The sequence below is a fragment of the Tamandua tetradactyla genome, chromosome 25, assembly GCF_023851605.1.
Source record: "Tamandua tetradactyla isolate mTamTet1 chromosome 25, mTamTet1.pri, whole genome shotgun sequence".
NCBI classification, from domain to species: domain Eukaryota; kingdom Metazoa; phylum Chordata; class Mammalia; order Pilosa; family Myrmecophagidae; genus Tamandua; species Tamandua tetradactyla.
The window spans coordinates 6,007,486-6,025,592 of NC_135351.1; positions in this window are offsets into that span (position 1 = coordinate 6,007,486).

An 18,107-nucleotide genomic window follows, 5' to 3' on the forward strand; every position below is an offset into this window, starting at 1 on the left:
ATATGTTATTTTTCACAATTAAAAAGTATATGAACAGACCAGTTTGCTGAACAAAAGCATCTTATCCCAATGTTACAGGAGCTTCAATTCTGGCATAGATTGGCTTGGCTGGGTGAGTTCCTTGAGGCGGGTCCTTTGCATTTTCCTCTCATGTGTGTCTCCAGGGATGCTAGGACATGCTGCAGTCAAGCCCAACTGAGGCAGATTCAGGTCCCCATCACTCCCGGACCTGGGATGATCTGCGATACATTCCAGAAGTTGCTTCCTTACTCTGCTCTTGGAGGGCTCAAGCGTCCACTCTCTGGATTCCATTGCAGTTCCAGTAGAGCCTGTTCCCTAAAATTTGAAGCTCATACCATCATGGTTAGTTTTTCCTGTTTTGTTGTTTTTTAACTCCTCCTTCTCTTCAAGAAATTAATGGACATTAGAAGTGCATCTGACTTTGGCAAAGATTTATTTTTTTGTTATTTTGGGATAGACTTTGTTTTGTAACACTGCACTTTTTTCCTATATTATCACAAGATAAGAAAATTTAAAACATCTTCTATAGTGAGTTAATAACAGCAAGTAAATTTTGTCTGGGAAAATTGGAAATAAAGTGAAGCAGTGCAGTGTTGTAGAAGTTAGCCTTGAGATTGTATTTGTCTAGAAAAAACAAAGGACATGATCTGAAAGTGAAATGGTGTCCTCAGTTTAATGGGTGATCAGCAGGCCATATAAACAGGGTTATACAGCACTGGCTTTGCAATGAGAACTGAGTTTGAGTTCAAGCTCTGCTGCTTACCATTTGTCTGACTTTGAGCAAGGTACTTCAACACACTAAGCCTTATCTATAAAATGGCACAGACCATACAGCATGAGATATAAGGATAGGGATATTTTTAGATATAAGAATAGTTATATCTTGTAGATATGTAAGAACCGGAATATGCCAAAATATAAGAATGGGGATATACTGCGATATAAGAACAGAGACATATGCCCAGTGCCTGCATATAATAAGTGTCCAATAAAAAGGTAATAAGTGATTACTGACACGTTTTTTGGTACAATTTAAAAAGTAAATTAAGGAGTGACATCATCAACAACTTAAACACCTACTGAAAATCCCTCCTCAGAGATTCAGCATTTAAAAAGAACAATTCTGAATTAGAAATCTGGAGGAGGGTATGGACAGGAGAGGGACCCTACAAATCCTGAAATGAAGAAGTAGAGGAATAGCAGGCAAGAAATTTCCGTTCTTGACTGACTGATCCTCTCCCCTCCCCCCACTTAGTCTCACAGCATAGGACAGACATTGAAAGAGCAGCAGGGATCCCTCCCAACAGGAATACAGAATATGTATTCTTTCACAGCAGTGGGACAGACCCTCAGACCTGGGGGACAGGAGAGAGCATTTCAAGGCTCAGGTTAGCGAGAGACAGAGACTCTAAGAAAACAGGGACAGAAGCTATGTTTCCAGCTCTGAGTCCTGAAGTCCTCCCTGCCTGGGGGAAGGCTAAAGACTGGGTCAGATGGGGGTGTACTCTGTCACAAGTAAAGTGGGGGACCCAGACCCATACTGAGTCAGATTTTGGCCAGCAAAGAGAGAGGACAGAAAACCTGCTTTTTAGCTAGAACTGGAGAAATGCAACCAGAGCTCTGAGGGAGAGAAAATTATTGAACACTGCCATCTGCTGGGCAGAACAGAAAGTGCAAGAGAACTGAAGGTTTTTTTCAGGGACTACCCAGTAAATTATTTCAGGCTGACTAGAACCAGCCCCTGTTTAGGTTGAGAAACACATACAACCCAACTGTTAAAGCAGTGCCTTAAAACAAATCCAGATCTTGCCAGACAGTGAAAACAGCACCACTTGGAGACAGTGGACTTGTTTTACCCGCAAACAGAGACAGTGCTGTGGTGCCTAATGCCTACTTCCATCCATGAGGCAGGCTGTTGTAGGTGCCTGGATTTGGGGGAGACTGGGGGACAGAAAAAATATGACAACTGGCTGGTGGGAGACATGAACAGATAAAGAACAAATCCAACCAACAAAAACACCAAAAGCAGAATAGATAAAATGACCTGTAGAATAAACTCAACAAGAAAATCAGATGCCTCAACACCAGCAGAAAATCATGACTCATACCAGGAAGAATGAAGATATGGTCCAACCAAAGGAACAAGCTAACAACTCAACTAAGAAACAAGAATTGAAATAACTAATTAATGATGTTAAAGCAGATCTTCTAAATCAACTCAAGGAGTTGAAGGAAAATATGGGAAAAAGACATAAAAGGATATAAAGAAGACACAGGATACCCATATAGAACTCAAAAGCTTGAAAAAAACAAATGGCAGAACTTATGGGAATGAAAGTCACAACAGAAGTGATGAAAAACAAAATGGAGACATACAACAGCAGATTTGAAGAGGTAAAAGAAAGGATCAGGGAACTAGAAGACAGGACATCTGAAATTCTACACAAAAAAGAACAGATAGGGAAAAAATGGGAAATATTTGAGCAGGGTCTCAGGGAACTGAATGACAACATGAAGCACAGGAATATAAATGTTATGGATATCCCAGAAGTAGAAAGGAAGGGAAAAGGGGCAGAAAGAATAATGGAGGAAATAATCAAGGAAAAATGTCCAACTCTTATGAAAGACAAAACTACAGGTCCAAGTGCAGCATACCCCAAAACAGAATAGATCCAAATAGACCTACACCAGTACACTTACTAAGCAGATTGTCAAATGTCAAGGGCAAAGAAGGAATTCTAAAAGCAGCAAGAGAAAAGCAAGCCATCACGTAAAAGGGGAGCTTAATAAGACTAAGTGCGTATCTCTCAGGAGACACCATTGAGGTGAGAAGGCAATTGAATAATATATTTAAGATGATGAAAGATAAAAATTGCCAACAAAGATTTCTATATCCAGCAAAACTGTCCTTCAGAAATGAGGGAGAGATTAAAATATTTACAGACAAACAGACACTGAGAAACTTTGTGAACAAGAGATTTGCTCTACAAGAAATACTGAAAGGAGAACAACAGGCAGATAGGAAAGAGAGGTTTGGAGATTAATGTAGAAATGAAGATTAGCAAGAAAGGTAATTAATAAGGTTAAAAGAGAGAAGAAATTAAGATATGACTGTTACAATCTAAAGGAAAAATAGCTGAAGAAAGTAAAGTCTTTATGGTAATAGTATTAAATATTAATGGATTAAACTCCCCCAATTAAAACATGTAGATCTGAAGAATGGATTAAAAAAAAAGCAAGATCCATTTATATGGTGTCTACAAGAAACTCACTTAAGACTGAAAGGACAAAACAAGTTGAAAGTGAACTTTGGAAAAAGATATTCTATGGAAACAATCAGGAAAGAGTCGGGGTAGCTATACTAATTTAGACAAATTAGACCTCAAATGTAAAACAATCAAAAATGAGAAAGATGAATACTATATATTAGTAAAAGGGAGAATTCATCAGGAAGATATAAAAATCATAAATATATATGCACAGGGCCAGAGTGTCCCAAAATACATCAGGCAAACACTGAGAACAATGAAGGAAAAAGTAGACACTTCTATAATAGTAGTTGGAGACTTCAATACACTACTCTCATCAATGGATAGAACATGTAGACAGAGGATCAATAAGAAAACAGATATTGACTAACGCAATCAATGAACAAGATTTAACAGACATTTACAGAACATTATACCCAACAGTAGCACAATGCACATTCTTCTCAAACACTCATGGGTCATTCTCCAGAATAGACCACATGTTGGGACACAAAGCAGATCTCAGTAAATTTAAGAATATCAAAATTATACAAAGTACTCTCTCAGATCATAATGGAATGAAGTTGGAAATGAATAACAGTAAAAGGACCAGAAAATTCACAAATATATGGAAGCTAAACAATGCACTCTTAAACAACCAGTGGGTCAAGCAAGAAACTACAATCAAAATCAGCAAATATCTTGAGGCAAATGAAAATGAAAACACAACATACCAAAATTTATGGGGTGAAGCAAAGGCAGTGCTAAGAGGGAAAGTTATTGCCTTAAATGCCTATATTAAAAAAGAAGAAAGGGCAGAAATCAAGGAATTAACTATTCATTTGGAAGAACTAGAGGAAACACAGAAAACTAACCCCAAAGCAAGCAAAAGGAAAGAAATAAAAAGACTAGAGCAGAAATAAATGAAATTGAGAACATGAAAACAATGGAGAAAATCAACAAAATCAGAAATTGGTTCTTTCAGAAAATCTACAAAATCAATGGCCCCTAAGCTAGGTTGACAAAGAAACAGAGAGGATGCAAATAAATAAAATCAGAAATGGGAGGGGGAACTGGCCCCACAGAAACAAAAGAGATAATGAGAAGGTACAATGAAGAACTATATGCTAAAAAGCTAGACAACTTAGAAGAAAGTGACAGCTTCCTGGAAAAGCAAGAACAACCACCACTGACTTGAGAAGAAATAGAAGACCTCTACAAACAAATCACAAGCAAGGAGATTGAATCAGTCATCAAAAAGAAAAATCCAGGACTAGATGGTTTCACATGTGAATTCTATCAAACATTCAAGAAAGAATTAGTACCAATACTGCTCAAACACTTCAAGAAAATTGAAGAGGAGGGAAAGCTGCCTAACTCATTCTATGAAGCTGACATCACCCTAATATCAAAGCCAATAAAGATACTAGAAGGAAAGAAAATTTCAGACCAATCACTTTAATGAGTATAGATGCAAAATCCTCAACAAAAATACTTACAAATCAAATCCAGCAGCACATTAAAGTAATCATACAGCATGTCCAAGGGGGTTTTATCTCAGGTGTGCAAGCATTGTTTGACAGAAGAAAATAAATTAATGTAATACACCACATCAATAAATTAAAGAGGAAAAACCACAGGATCATCTCAATTGATGGAGAAAAGGCATTTGACAAAATTCATCATCCTTTCTTGATGAAAACACTTCAAAGGATAGGAATAGAAGAAATCTTCCTCAACATAATAAGGGGAATATGCGAAAAGCCCACAGATAACATCATACTCAAAGGGGAAAGATAGAAAGCTTTCCCTCTAAGATCAGGAGCAAGAAAAGGATGCCCATTTCTACCACTGCCATTCAACATTGTGCTGGAAGTTCCAGCTAGAGAAATTAGCCAAGAAAAAGAAACAAAAGGCATCCAAATTGGAAAGAAAGTAGCAAAGTTTTCACTGTTTGCTGATGACATGCTTCTGTATATAGAAAATCCTGAAAAACTACAGTAAAGCTACTAGAGCTAATAAGCGAGTACAGCAAAGTGATGGAATACAAGATTAACACGCAAAAATCAGTGGTGTTTCTGTACACCAGCAATGAGCAATCTGAAGATGAAAAAACTTCGGTTTACAATAGCAACCAAAAGAATCAAATATCTAGGAATAAATTTAACCAAGGACATAAAAGACCTATACACGGCAAATTATAAAACTTTGCTAAAAGAAATCAAGGAAGACATAAATAAATGGAAGGACATACCATGTTCATAGATTGGAAGACTAAATATAGTAAAGATATCAATACTGTCCAAACTGATTTACAGATTCAATGCAAAACCAATTAAAATCCCAACAACTTACTTTACGGAAATAGAAAAACCAATAATCAAATTTATTTGGAAGAGTAGCATGCTCTGAATAGCTAAAAATATCTTGAGAAAGAAAAATGAAGTGAGAGGTCTCAAACTATCTGACTTCAGAGCGTATTACAAAGCTATAGTGATCAAACAGCATTGTACAGGCAAAACGATAGGTTTACTGACTGTTGAATTCAAACTGAATGTTCAGAGGTGGACCCTCACATCTATAGGCAATTAATCTTTGATAAGCAGTCAAGTCAAATCAACTGGGACAGAGCAGCCTCTTTAACAAATGGTGCTTAGAGAACTGGATATCCATATCCAAAAGAATGAAAGAGAACCCCTATCTCACACCTTATACAGAAATTAACTCAAAATGGATCAAAGCCTTAAACATTAGAGCTAAGACCATAAAACGTTTAGAAGAAAATGTAGGGAAATACCTTATGGATCTTGTGATAGGCAGTGGTTTCCTAGACCTTATACCTAAAGCATGAGCAATGAAAGAAGAACTAGATAAATGGGTTCTTATCAAAATCAAATGCTTTTGTGCATCAAAGGACTTTGTCAAGAAAGTAATAAGGCAGCCTACACAATTAGAGACAATATTTGGAAACCACTTATCAGATAAGGGTTTAATATCCAGAATATATAAAGACACCCTACAACTCAAAACAAAAAGACAAACAACCCAATTTAAAAATGGACAATTTAAAAGTGGATGCTTTTCTGAAGAGGAAATATAAATGGCTCAAAAACATATGAAAAGATGCTCAACATCACTGGCTATTATGTAAAAGCAGATCAAAATCATAATGAGATATCATCTCACACCCACTGGAATGGCCATTATAAAATCAAACAGAAAATGACAAGTGCCAGAGAGGATGTGGAGAAAGAGGCACACTTATTCACTGTTGGTAGGAATGTAGAATGGTGTAACCACTCTGGAAGGCAGTTAGGCTGTTTCTCAGGAAGCTAAGTATAGAATTGCTAAGTATATGATCCAGGAATGACATTACTAGGTACATATTCAGAGGAACTGAAGGCAAGGACACAAAAGGACATTTGTACACTGATGTTTATAGCAGCATTGATCACGATTGTCAAAAGATAGAAACAGCCCAAATGTCCATCAACAGATGAGTGGCTAAACAAACTGTGGGATATACATCCGATGGAATAGTATGCAGCTGTAAGACAAAATAAAGGCATGAAGCATGTAATAATGTGGATGAACTTTGAGGGCTGAGTGAAACAAAAGGACAAATATTGTATGTTCTCACTAATATGAAGTAAGTTAATGAATGAAATTTGAAAGTTAAAGTTGAGAACACAGTTTATCAGGAGATAGAGCATAGAGATTAGGCATTTGATGCTGATGGAGTACAGAATGTTCAACAGGACTGATTAGAAAGACCCAGAAATGGATAGCACAATACTCTCTGATAGTAGCACAATATTGTAAGTACACTGGATGAAACTGAGTGTGAGTATGATTGAGGGAGGAGGGCTGGAGGCATGTGTGACACCAGAAGGAAAGAGAGGATAATGATTGTGACAGTATAACTTAGTGATGCCTAGAGTGAACAATGATGATGATTATAAGAGTGTTTCTGCATGAAGGATAACAAATAAATGCCAACATTGCAAAGTGTTGAAAATGGGATGGTTTAAAGGAAAAACATACAGGAAAAATCGTTCACTAGGGTCTACAATTAACAGTAACATTGTAATATGATTCCACTGAATGTAACAAAGGCAATAAGCCAAAGCTAAATATTAATAAGTGGGGGATATGGGGGGAGGGGTATGGAATTCTTTTTGGAAAGAAGTGGAAATGTCCTCATTTAGATCATGAAGGCATAGCTCTATAATTATGTTGGGAACTAATGATTTTTTTGAACGTTTTCTTTGTTGTGAAATATATGTATATAAAAGCAACTCATTTTCAAGTACATTTTAACAGGTAGCTATAGAACAGATTTTAAAGTTTGGTATGGGTTACAGTTCCACAATTTTAGGTTTCTTCTTCTACCTGTTCCAAGACACTGGAGACCAACAGAAATATCAATATATTGATTCAGCAGTCATATTCATTTGCTAAATCCCCTCTATTATACTCTTCCTTCTCTTTTTTTTTCTTTTTTCTTTTGTGAAAAATAACATATATACACAAAAAAGCATTAGATCTCAAAGCACAGTGCAACAATTAGATGTAGAACAGATTTCAGAGTTTGGTGTGGGTTACAATTCCACAATTTTAGGTTTTTATTTCTAACTGTTCTAAGGTACTGAAGACTAAAAGAAATATCAATATACTGATTCAGCAATCATACTCATTTGTTAGACCCCACCTTCTCTGTGTAACTCCATCATCACCTTTGATTTTTCTTCCATTCTTTAGGGCTATTTGGGCTATGCCTATTCTTTTTTTTGGAGGAAGAGGCTGTCAGTAATATGGGATAGGGAGATGGAACTAGGTGATGTTTGGAGAAGCTGGCCCCTCTGCATTTCAGGATTTATCAGGTTCAGTGACTCATCTGAAGGTTCTAGATTTCTGGAAAGTTACCCCAGTGCATGGAATCTTTGTAGAATCTTACATATCACCCTAGGTGTTCTTTAGGATTGGCAGGAATGGTTTCAGTTGGGCTTTGGCAAGTTATGATAGGTAGCAATGTCTAAGTGAAGTTTGCTTAATAGTGACCTCCAGAGTAGCCTTTCAATTCTATTTGAGCTCTCTCAGTCACTGATACCTTATTTGTTACTCTTGTTTCCCCCCTTTTGGTCAGGATGGCATTGTTGATCCCATGATGCCAGGGTTAGGTTCATCCCTGGAAGTCATCTCCCATGCTGCCAGGGGGCTTTCACGCCTGGATGTCATGTCCCATGCAAGGGGGAGGTCAATAATTTCACTTGCAGAGTTGGGCTTAGAGAGCGAGAGGCAACATTTGAGCCACAAAAGAGGTCCTCCAGAAGTAACTCTTAGCCATACCTATAGATAGGCTAAACTATTCTGCTGCATATATCAGCTTCACGAGAGCAAGCTTCAAGATCAAGGGTTTGGCCTATTGATCTGGCTGTCCCTAAATGTTTGACACAGTATCAGTAGTTTCCCCAGTGTAAAGTTTAATAGTTCCATATTTTTTATCCCATCCCTCAAGGGACTTTGCCAAAACTTTTTATATGTGCCTAATATACTCTAGGATGTATCCAGGCATTATATTATGCTATAGAGGATTAAAGGCCCTCATTCTTATTCTGTGCTCTCTGTGTGTAGATTGTTTAAGTGATGTATTAAGACAGGTTGAGTTACATTATGTGCTACAAAAAATTTAGGTTCTGGGCAAAATAAATCTTTCTTCCTTTGGTCTCAAGGAATAGATGAGGTTCTAAAATATAGACAATGTCTTCCTTATCCCTGTATTCTGAATTATCTTAATCCAGACCTGATCAGCTTCATTCTTATCTCTAAATACGAGGTTATAGATTTATAAAACAGGCTATCAAAATCCAGAAATAACAACTACCACTCCAGACTAAATGTGACTGCTGTAAGAGCTTACATTCTAGGCCCCAGTTTTCTTATAAGTACTTTCTAAATGAGACCATGCAATATTTTTTCATTTGTTCCTGGCTTATTTTGCCTCACCAACGTCCCACATGTTCATTCACAATGTTGCATGCCTCACAACTTCGTTACTTTTTGTAGCAGCACAATATTCAATAATTTGTTGTGCTGGTTTGAAAGGATTATGTACCCTAGAAAAGCCATGCTTTAACCCTAATCCATCTTGTGGAGGCAGCTGTTTCTTATAACTCCTAGTCAGTATTGTGGGTTGGAAACATGATTTGATTATCTCCCCTGACATGACCCACCCAATTGTGGGCATTAACCTTTGATTAGAGGGAGATGTGACTCCACCCATTCCATAGGGGTCTCGATTAGCTTACTGGAATCCTTTAAAAGAGGGAACCATTTTGAAGAATGTTTCAGAGCCATGAGCACCATGAGAACCCACACAGCCTTTGGAGATGAAAAAGGAAAATGCCCTTGGGGGCTCTTCATGAAACAAAAAGCCTGGAGAGAAAGCTAGCAGAGGTTGCCATATTCACCATGTGCCTTTCCAGTTGAGAAAGAAACTCTGAACTTCATCAGCCTTTCTTGAGTGTAGGTAACCTCTTATTGATGCCTTAATTTGGACCTCCTTATAAACTTGCTTTAATTGGGACAGTTTCATGGCCTTAGAACTATAAACTTGCAACTTAATAAATTCCCCCTTATAAAAGCCGTTTTGTTTCTGGTATATTGCACTGTGGCAGTTAACAAACTAGAACATATGTATACACCATTTGTCATGGTTAGGGACAGGTGTCAACTTGGCCAAGTTGTGGTACCTGTTTATCTGATTGGGCAAGTGCTGGCCTGTCTGTTGCAATGAGGACATTTCATAGGATTAGGTCATGATCATGTCAGCTACATCCACAGCTGATTCCATTTGTAATGAGCCAAAGGGGAGTGTGTCTTCTGCAATTAGTGATGCTAAATGCAATCATGGGAAGCCTTTTAAGGAGGACTCAGAGGAGACAGGTTCCATTCCTGCTTTGGCTGGTGAACCTCTCCTGTGGAGTTCATCCAGGCCATCCATTGGAGTCATCGGCTTCACAGCCTGCCCTGTGGATTTTGGACTCTGCGTTCCTACGGTCACGTGAGACACTTTCATAAATTTTATATTTGCAAGTGTTCCCTGTTGATTCTGTTTCTCTAGAGAACCCTAACTAATACATCTTGGTATCAGGAGTGGTTCTTAAGGAACAGAATCTTAAAAATGGGTTTTTATGAATGGTTTTCTACTCTGACTGGGCTCAGAGACACTAAGGACTCTGATTCCCGTAATTAGAATGACACTCCCAATCCATGGAGTGAGTTGGCAAAGGAGATAGTCAAAATATCATCATTCGATTCTCCTAATGCTTCGCTTGTACGAAGCCGGACTCTGGGGGATAATGTTTTTGACGCCTTTACAGAGTTTTGTAGAAATAAGAGTTATAGAGATGTTGGTTGGTTGTTGGTAGATACACTGGCTACATTAAAGGGTGAAAGGGATGGGCTTAAGACTTCAAACAAGAAGCTTAAGCGCCGTCTGAAAGATGTAGACGTTTCTGTGAGTATCCTGAAGGAAAATCTTATTTCCTGTAGCCATAGACTTGAGATCTCTGAAAAGCAGACTCAGAATCTTATTGTTAGAGTAGCAACTTTACAACGTAAACTGAAATCTCAGTCTTGCATGGTGTCTGCCGTTAAAGTGAGGGCATTGATTGGAAAGGAGTGGGACCCTGAAAAATGGGATGGTGACATATGGATTGATAATGATGTTGGGGGTGAGGTTGAAACCCTAGACCATGCTGAGCCTTCTCTATATAACCCTGTAATAGTCTGCCCTGAGGACATAGCTGCCCCACCTCCAGCCTGCCTTGAGGAATTGGCCATCCAATCTCCTCCTGAAGGGATTAGCCCTAGAGTATTAATCCTGTTTCACCAGATGAAACTGCAAATGAAGGCCCTGAAGCAAATGGCTTGGAAGATATTTCTAATTCTTTTCATGACCCACCCTCACCACCCCTCATTTCTTCTAGACCTATAACTAGACTAAAGTCCCAACAGGCCCCTAAAGATGAGGTACAAAGTATCACACATGAGGAGGTACATTACACTCCAAAAGAACTGTGTGAGTTTTCCAATTTATATAGACAGAAGTCAGGGGAATATGTGTGGCAATGGATTTTAAGAGTGTGGGATAATGGTGGGAGGAATATAAGGCTGGATCAGGCTGAATTTATTGATATGGGCCCACTAAGCAGAGATTCTGCATTCAATGTTATAGCTCAAACAGTTAGAAAAGGTGTTAACAGCTTGTTTGGGTGGTTGGTTGAAACATGGATCAAAAGGTGGCCAACATTACCTGAGGTTGAAATACCAGAACTGCCCTGGTATAATGCAGATGAGGGGATCCAGAGGCTTAGAGAGATTGGAATGTTAGAGTGGATTTATCATGAAAAACCTGCTCTTACACCCCAGGAATGTCCAGAGGATGCACCTTTTACCAGAACAGTGAAAAATAAGTTTGTGAGACTAGCACCATCATCCCTCAAGAGCTCAGTGGTTGCACTTCTCTGTAGGTCAGATATTACTGTAGGAACTGCTTTCACTGAGCTGTAATCCTTAAACACAATGGGGATGACAGGATCCCGAGTTGGCAGAAGCCAGGTGGCAGCACTTAATCACCAAAGACAGGGTAGACGCGGCTATTATAATAGACAACAAACTCAAAGGAGGCATCAAAATTATATGACACGCAGAGATTTGTGGCATTGGCTAGTAAATCATGGGGTACCTAGAAATATAATAGAAGGGCAGTCTACTAAATTCTTGTTGGAGCTGTATAAACAAAAAAGTTCTAGGTCAAGGGAACAGAAGTCTAACCTGAATTACAAAAACACAGAGTCATGGCCCCTTAATCAATTTCCTGACTTGAAACAGTTTACAGACCCTGAGCCCCTTGAATGAAGGGGAGGCCAGGTCCCTATGGGGGAGAAACCTGTTACACTGCCACAAATTTATACTGTTAATCTTCCTCTAAGTCTTCCCCAAGGAGACCGACGGCCTTTTACCAGGGTAGCTGTGCATTGGGGAAAAGGAAATGATCAGATATTTCGGGGATTATTAGACACTGGTTCAGAAGTGACATTAATTCCAGGGGACCCAAAACGTCACTCTGGACCACCAGTCAGAGTGGGGGCTCATGGAGGCCAGGTGATCAATAGAGTTTTAGCTCAGGTCCGTCTCACAGTGGGTCCAGTGGGCCCCCGGACCCATCCTGTAGTTATTTCCCCAGTTCCGGAATGTATAATTGGCATAGACATACTGAGCAACTGGCAGAATCCCCACGTTGGTTCTCTAACTCATGCAGTAAGGGCTATTATGGTGGGAAAGGCCAAGTGGAAGCCACTAGAACTGCCCCTACCAAGCAAAATAGTAAATCAGAAGCAATACCGTATTCCTGGAGGGATTGCAGAGATTACTGCCACTCTTAAGGACTTGAAAGATGCAGGGGTAGTGATTCCCACCACATCCCCATTCAACTCTCCTATTTGGCCTGTGCAGAAAACAGATGGGTCTTGGAGAATGACAGTGGATTATCGTAAACTCAACCAGGTGGTAACTCCAATTGCAGCTGCTGTTCCAGATGTAGTCTCATTGCTTGAGCAAATCAATACATCCCCTGGTACCTGGTATGCAGCTATTGATCTGGCAAATGCTTTTTTCTCAATAGCTGTTAGTAAGGACCACCAGAAACAGTTTGCATTCAGTTGGCAAGGTCAGCAATATACTTTCACTGTCCTACCTCAGGGGTATATCAACTCTCCAGCCCTATGTCATAATCTTGTTCGCAGAGACCTTGATCGTTTCTGCCTCCCACAAGACATCACACTGGTCCATTATATTGATGATATCATGTTGATTGGACCTAGTGAGCAAGAAGTAGCAACTACTCTAGATTTACTGGTAAGGCATTTGCATGTCAGAGGATGGGAGATAAATCCAACAAAAATACAGGGGCCTTCCACCTCAGTAAAATTTCTAGGTGTCCAGTGGTGTGGGGCATGTCGAGATATCCCTTCTAAGGTGAAGGATAAATTGCTGCATCTGACCCCACCCACAACCAAAAAAGAGGCACAACGCCTAGTTGGTCTTTTTGGATTTTGGCGACAACATATTCCTCATTTGGGTGTGCTACTCCAGCCCATTTATCGAGTGACCAGAAAAGCTACTAATTTTGAGTGGGGACCTGAACAAGAGGAGGCTCTGCGACAGGTCCAGGCTGCTATGCAAGCTGCTCTGCCACTTGGGCCAAATGATCCAGCAGATCCAATGGTGCTGGAAGTGTCAGTGGCAAATAGAGATGCTGTCTGGAGGCTTTGGCAGGCCCCTATAGGAGAATCACTATGCAGACCCTTAGGATTTTGGAGCAAAGCCTTACCATCTGCTGCAGATGACTACTCTCCTTTTGAGAAACAGCTTTTGGCCTGCTACTGGGCCTTAGTAGAGACTGAACGCTTAACCATGGGCCACCAAGTTACCATGAGACCTGAGTTGCCTATCATGAGTTGGGTGTTGTCTGACCCACCAAGCCATAAAGTTGGGCGTGCACAGCAGCACTCTATTGTAAAATGGAAATGGTATATACAACATAGAGCCAGAGCAGGTCCTGAAGGCACAAGTAAGTTACATGAAGAAGTGGCACAAATGCCCATGGTTTCCACTCCTGCTGCCATATTACCTTCTCTTTCCCAGACCAGAGCTATGGCCTCTTGGGGAGTTCCTTACAGTGAATTGACTGAGGGAGAGAAAACTCGGGCCTGGTTTACAGATGGTTCAGCATGATATGCAGGTACCACCCAAAAGAGGACAGCTGCAGCATTACAACCCATTTCTGGGGTGTCCTTGAAGGACAGTGGTGAGGGGAAGTCCTCCCAGTGTGCAGAACTTCAAGCAGTGCACCTGGTTGTTCATTTTGCTTGGAAGGAAAACTGGCCAGAGGTGCATTTGTATACAGACTCATGGGCTGTTGCTAATGGTTTGGCTGGATGGTCGGGGACTTGGAAAGACCATAATTGGAAAATTGGTGACAAAGAGGTCTGGGGAAGAAGTATGTGGATAGACCTTTCTGAGTGGGCTAAAAACATGAAGATATTTGTGTCCCATGTGAATGCACACCAGAGGGTGACTTCAGCATAGGAAGATTTTAATAATCAAGTGGATAAGATGACCCATTCTGTGGATACCAGTCAGCCTCTTTCCCCAGCAACTCCTGTTATTGCCCAACGGGCTCATGAACAAAGTGGTCATGGTGGTAGGGATGGAGGTTATGCATGGGCTCAGCAACATGGACTTCCACTCACCAAGGCTGACCTGGCTACAGCCACTGCTGAGTGCCCAATCTGCCAGCAGCAGAGACCCACACTCAGCCCCCAATATGGCACCATTCCCCGAGGTGACCAGCCAGCTACATGGTGGCAGGTTGATTACATTGGACCACTCCCTTCATGGAAGGGGCAGTGATTTGTTCTAACTGGAATAGACACATACTCTGGATATGGGTTTGCTTTCCCTGCACACAATGCTTCTTCCAAAACTATCATCCGCGGGCTTACAGAATGCCTTATCCATTGTCATGGTATTCCACGTAGCATTGCTTCGGATCAAGGAACACACTTCACAGCAAATGAAGTGCGGGAATGGGCACATGCTCATGGAATTCTCTGGTCTTACCATGTTCCCCATCATCCAGAAGCAGCTGGATTGATAGAACGGTGGAATGGCCTTTTGAAAACTCAATTACGGTGCCAACTAGGTGGCAAATACTTGAAAGGCTGGGGTAATGTTCTCCAGGAAGCTGTGTATGCTCTGAATCAGCGTCCGCTGTATGGTGCTGTTTCTCCCATAGCCAGGATCCATGGGTCCAGGAACCAAGGGGTGGAAATGGGTGTGGTGCCACTCACTATTACCCCTAGTGATCCACTAGGAAAATTTTTGCTTCCTGTCCCTGCTACCCTGAGTTCTGCTGGTCTACAGGTTTTAGTTCCAAAACGGGGTGTGCTTCCTCCAGGAGAAACAACAGTGATACCACTGAACTGGAAGTTGAGATTGCCACCTGGTCACTTTGGGCTACTTATGCCTCTGGATCAACACACAAAGAAGGGGATTACATTATTGTCTGGGGTAATTGACCCTGACTATCAGAAGGAAGTAGGACTGCAACTACATAATGGAGGTAAAGAAGAGTTTTCTTGGAATATAGGAAATCCCCTGGGGCGTCTATTAGTACTACCATGCCCTGTGATTAAAATCAATGGAAAACTGCAACAACACAATCCAGGCAGGACTACTAATGGCTCTGAAACTTCACGAATGAAGGTTTGGGTCAGCCCACCAGGCAAAGAACCACGGCCAGCTGAAGTGCTTGCTGAGGGGAAAGGGAACATGGAATGGGTAGTGGAAGAAGGTAGTGATAAATATGAACTTTGACCACGTGATCAGTTACAGAAATGAGGACTGTAATGCTGTTTTGTTCATGTTATACTATTTAAGTTGTAAGATATCAAGTTTAAGAATGAATGTTGCCCAAGGATTTGCACCCTATTCTGGAGAGATTTAATGTGTTTCCAGTTATATGCAGGACAGTTGAGTATTGTCAGGTAAAAGAAAAAATGTGTGCTTATTTGTTTTCATTTGGAAATTAAGTATGGTCTAAGGTGAGATATATATATATATATATATAGGTGCCAAGTTGACAAGGGGTGGACTGTCATGGTTAGGGACAGGTGTCAACTTGGCCAAGTTGTGGTACCTGTTTATCTGATTGGGCAAGTGCTGGCCTGTCTGTTGCAATGAGGACATTTCATAGGATTAGGTCATGATCATGTCAGCTACATCCACAGCTGATTCCATTTGTAATCAGCCAAAGGGGAGTGTGTCTTCTGCAATTAGTGATGCTAAATGCAATCATGGGAAGCCTTTTAAGGAGGACTCAGAGGAGACAGGTTCCATTCCTGCTTTGGCTGGTGAACCTCTCCTGTGGAGTTCATCCAGGCCATCCATCGGAGTCATCGGCTTCACAGCCTGCCCTGTGGATTTTGGACTCTGCGTTCCTACGGTCACGTGAGACACTTTCATAAATTTTATATTTGCAAGTGTTCCCTGTTGATTCTGCTTCTCTAGAGAACCCTAACTAATACACCATCATTCACCAACCTACTTCTCAGTCAGTGTATCCTTCAACCACCTCTATTCATTGGACATCATGTATAAAGACAACAGTCCATCAACACTCAATTTCAGAAAATTTCATTGGGGAACCACTGATTTTTTTACTTAAGTTGAGTAAAACTGTATATAAATGGAAAAAAAAGTAAATTAAGAAAATTTTTGCTGCTACCACTCTCTGAACACCTATGCCTTCCCGGTGGTTGATAGGCTCCTATTTAAATCTCATGACAATCCTATGAGATATCTCCACTCTGCATTTTACACTTGAACAATCAGGGGTTGTCAAAAATGAAGTTTCATGGGGGCACATTGCCAAGTAGCAGAGCTAGCCCTGAAACATTAGTTTACTGATTGTCAAGGATTTGTCTAAATGAGTTGTTCTGTTTTGAGGCAAAACACATATAGAGAGAAATCCTCAAATCCCAAGTGTGGAGAGCCGCCTCCCGGGTCGGGCCTAGTGGACACGCCGCAGCCTGCTCTAGAGTTCCCCCCGCCCATCGAGTGAGCCAAGATGGCGCCCGCATCCTGCCTCCGCGTATGACGTACGCGCCCGTCAACCCTGTCTACCAATCACCCTTGTATACGTGGCGTTAGCCCATTGGGTTTGGATTTTGTATATAAGGGCGTTGCCCGGACGGGGAAAGGGAGACGACCCGCAGGGAGCCGTACCTGACGGCCGCATAGAGGTTGCTCCCCCGTGGGGTATTTTAGCCCACGCGGAACCTGTTACAAAGAATGCAAGCTTAGCTCCAGTAAAGGTCTGTGCTCACAACCGCCGCGTGTTACGGATTCGTGTCTGCCATTCAAGTCGGTTTGTCTGCGTCTGTCTCTCTCTCCTCTGTCCCCTTCGCCGGCCGGGGGCTTGACGCTGAGCGAGAAGTCCCGGACAAGTGGTGGCCCGTACGGGGACCCTCCTCTCTCGACACCTCTTCTGCAAGGAGAGCCGTACTGTCTCTTCTTGAACTGAGAAGGACGTGCATCCTGAGCTCGCAGCGGACTTCCCGCGCCTGATCACCGCGAGAAGGTGAGTACTTCTTATTACGTGAGAGTTAAGGCCCGCGGGCTTTCAGGTAGCCCCGGGGACTCGGAAGAGCTCTCCGAGTGATTAAAGTACAGTGCCGACTGCAAACATGGGGCAGTCCGGAAGTTCACCTTTGTTAGCTCCCTTAAAGACCCTTTTGAAGCAGCGGGGCATCTCAGTTAAGAAGAGTTCCCCCCTGCATGCCATCCGGCGACACAACACCCGTCCAAATTCGCGCATCCCCTGGATCAGCAGGACTGGACCTCTGTGCCACCTCCAGACTCGTACTGACCCCCTCCATGGGTGTCCAGTTGATAGGGACCTCCTTTAAAGGGCCCTTACCAACGAAGACTGTTGGGCTCATAATAGGGAGGGCATCCACAGCCCTGAAAGGACTAACAGTCATACCAGGCGTTGTAGATTCAGATTTCACAGGTTACGCCCAAATTATGGTACAATCTCAGCAAGGTACTCTGGTCATTGCAAAAGGTGATAAGCTGGCACAGCTCTTGCTCTTACCCAGCTTACATACATTCTTTCCGAGTAGACCCAGACAGAGAAGAGATAAGGGATTTAGGTCTTCTGGAGAAGTTTTTGAGGGCCTCCATATGTCTCTGGAGTCTCGACCCATG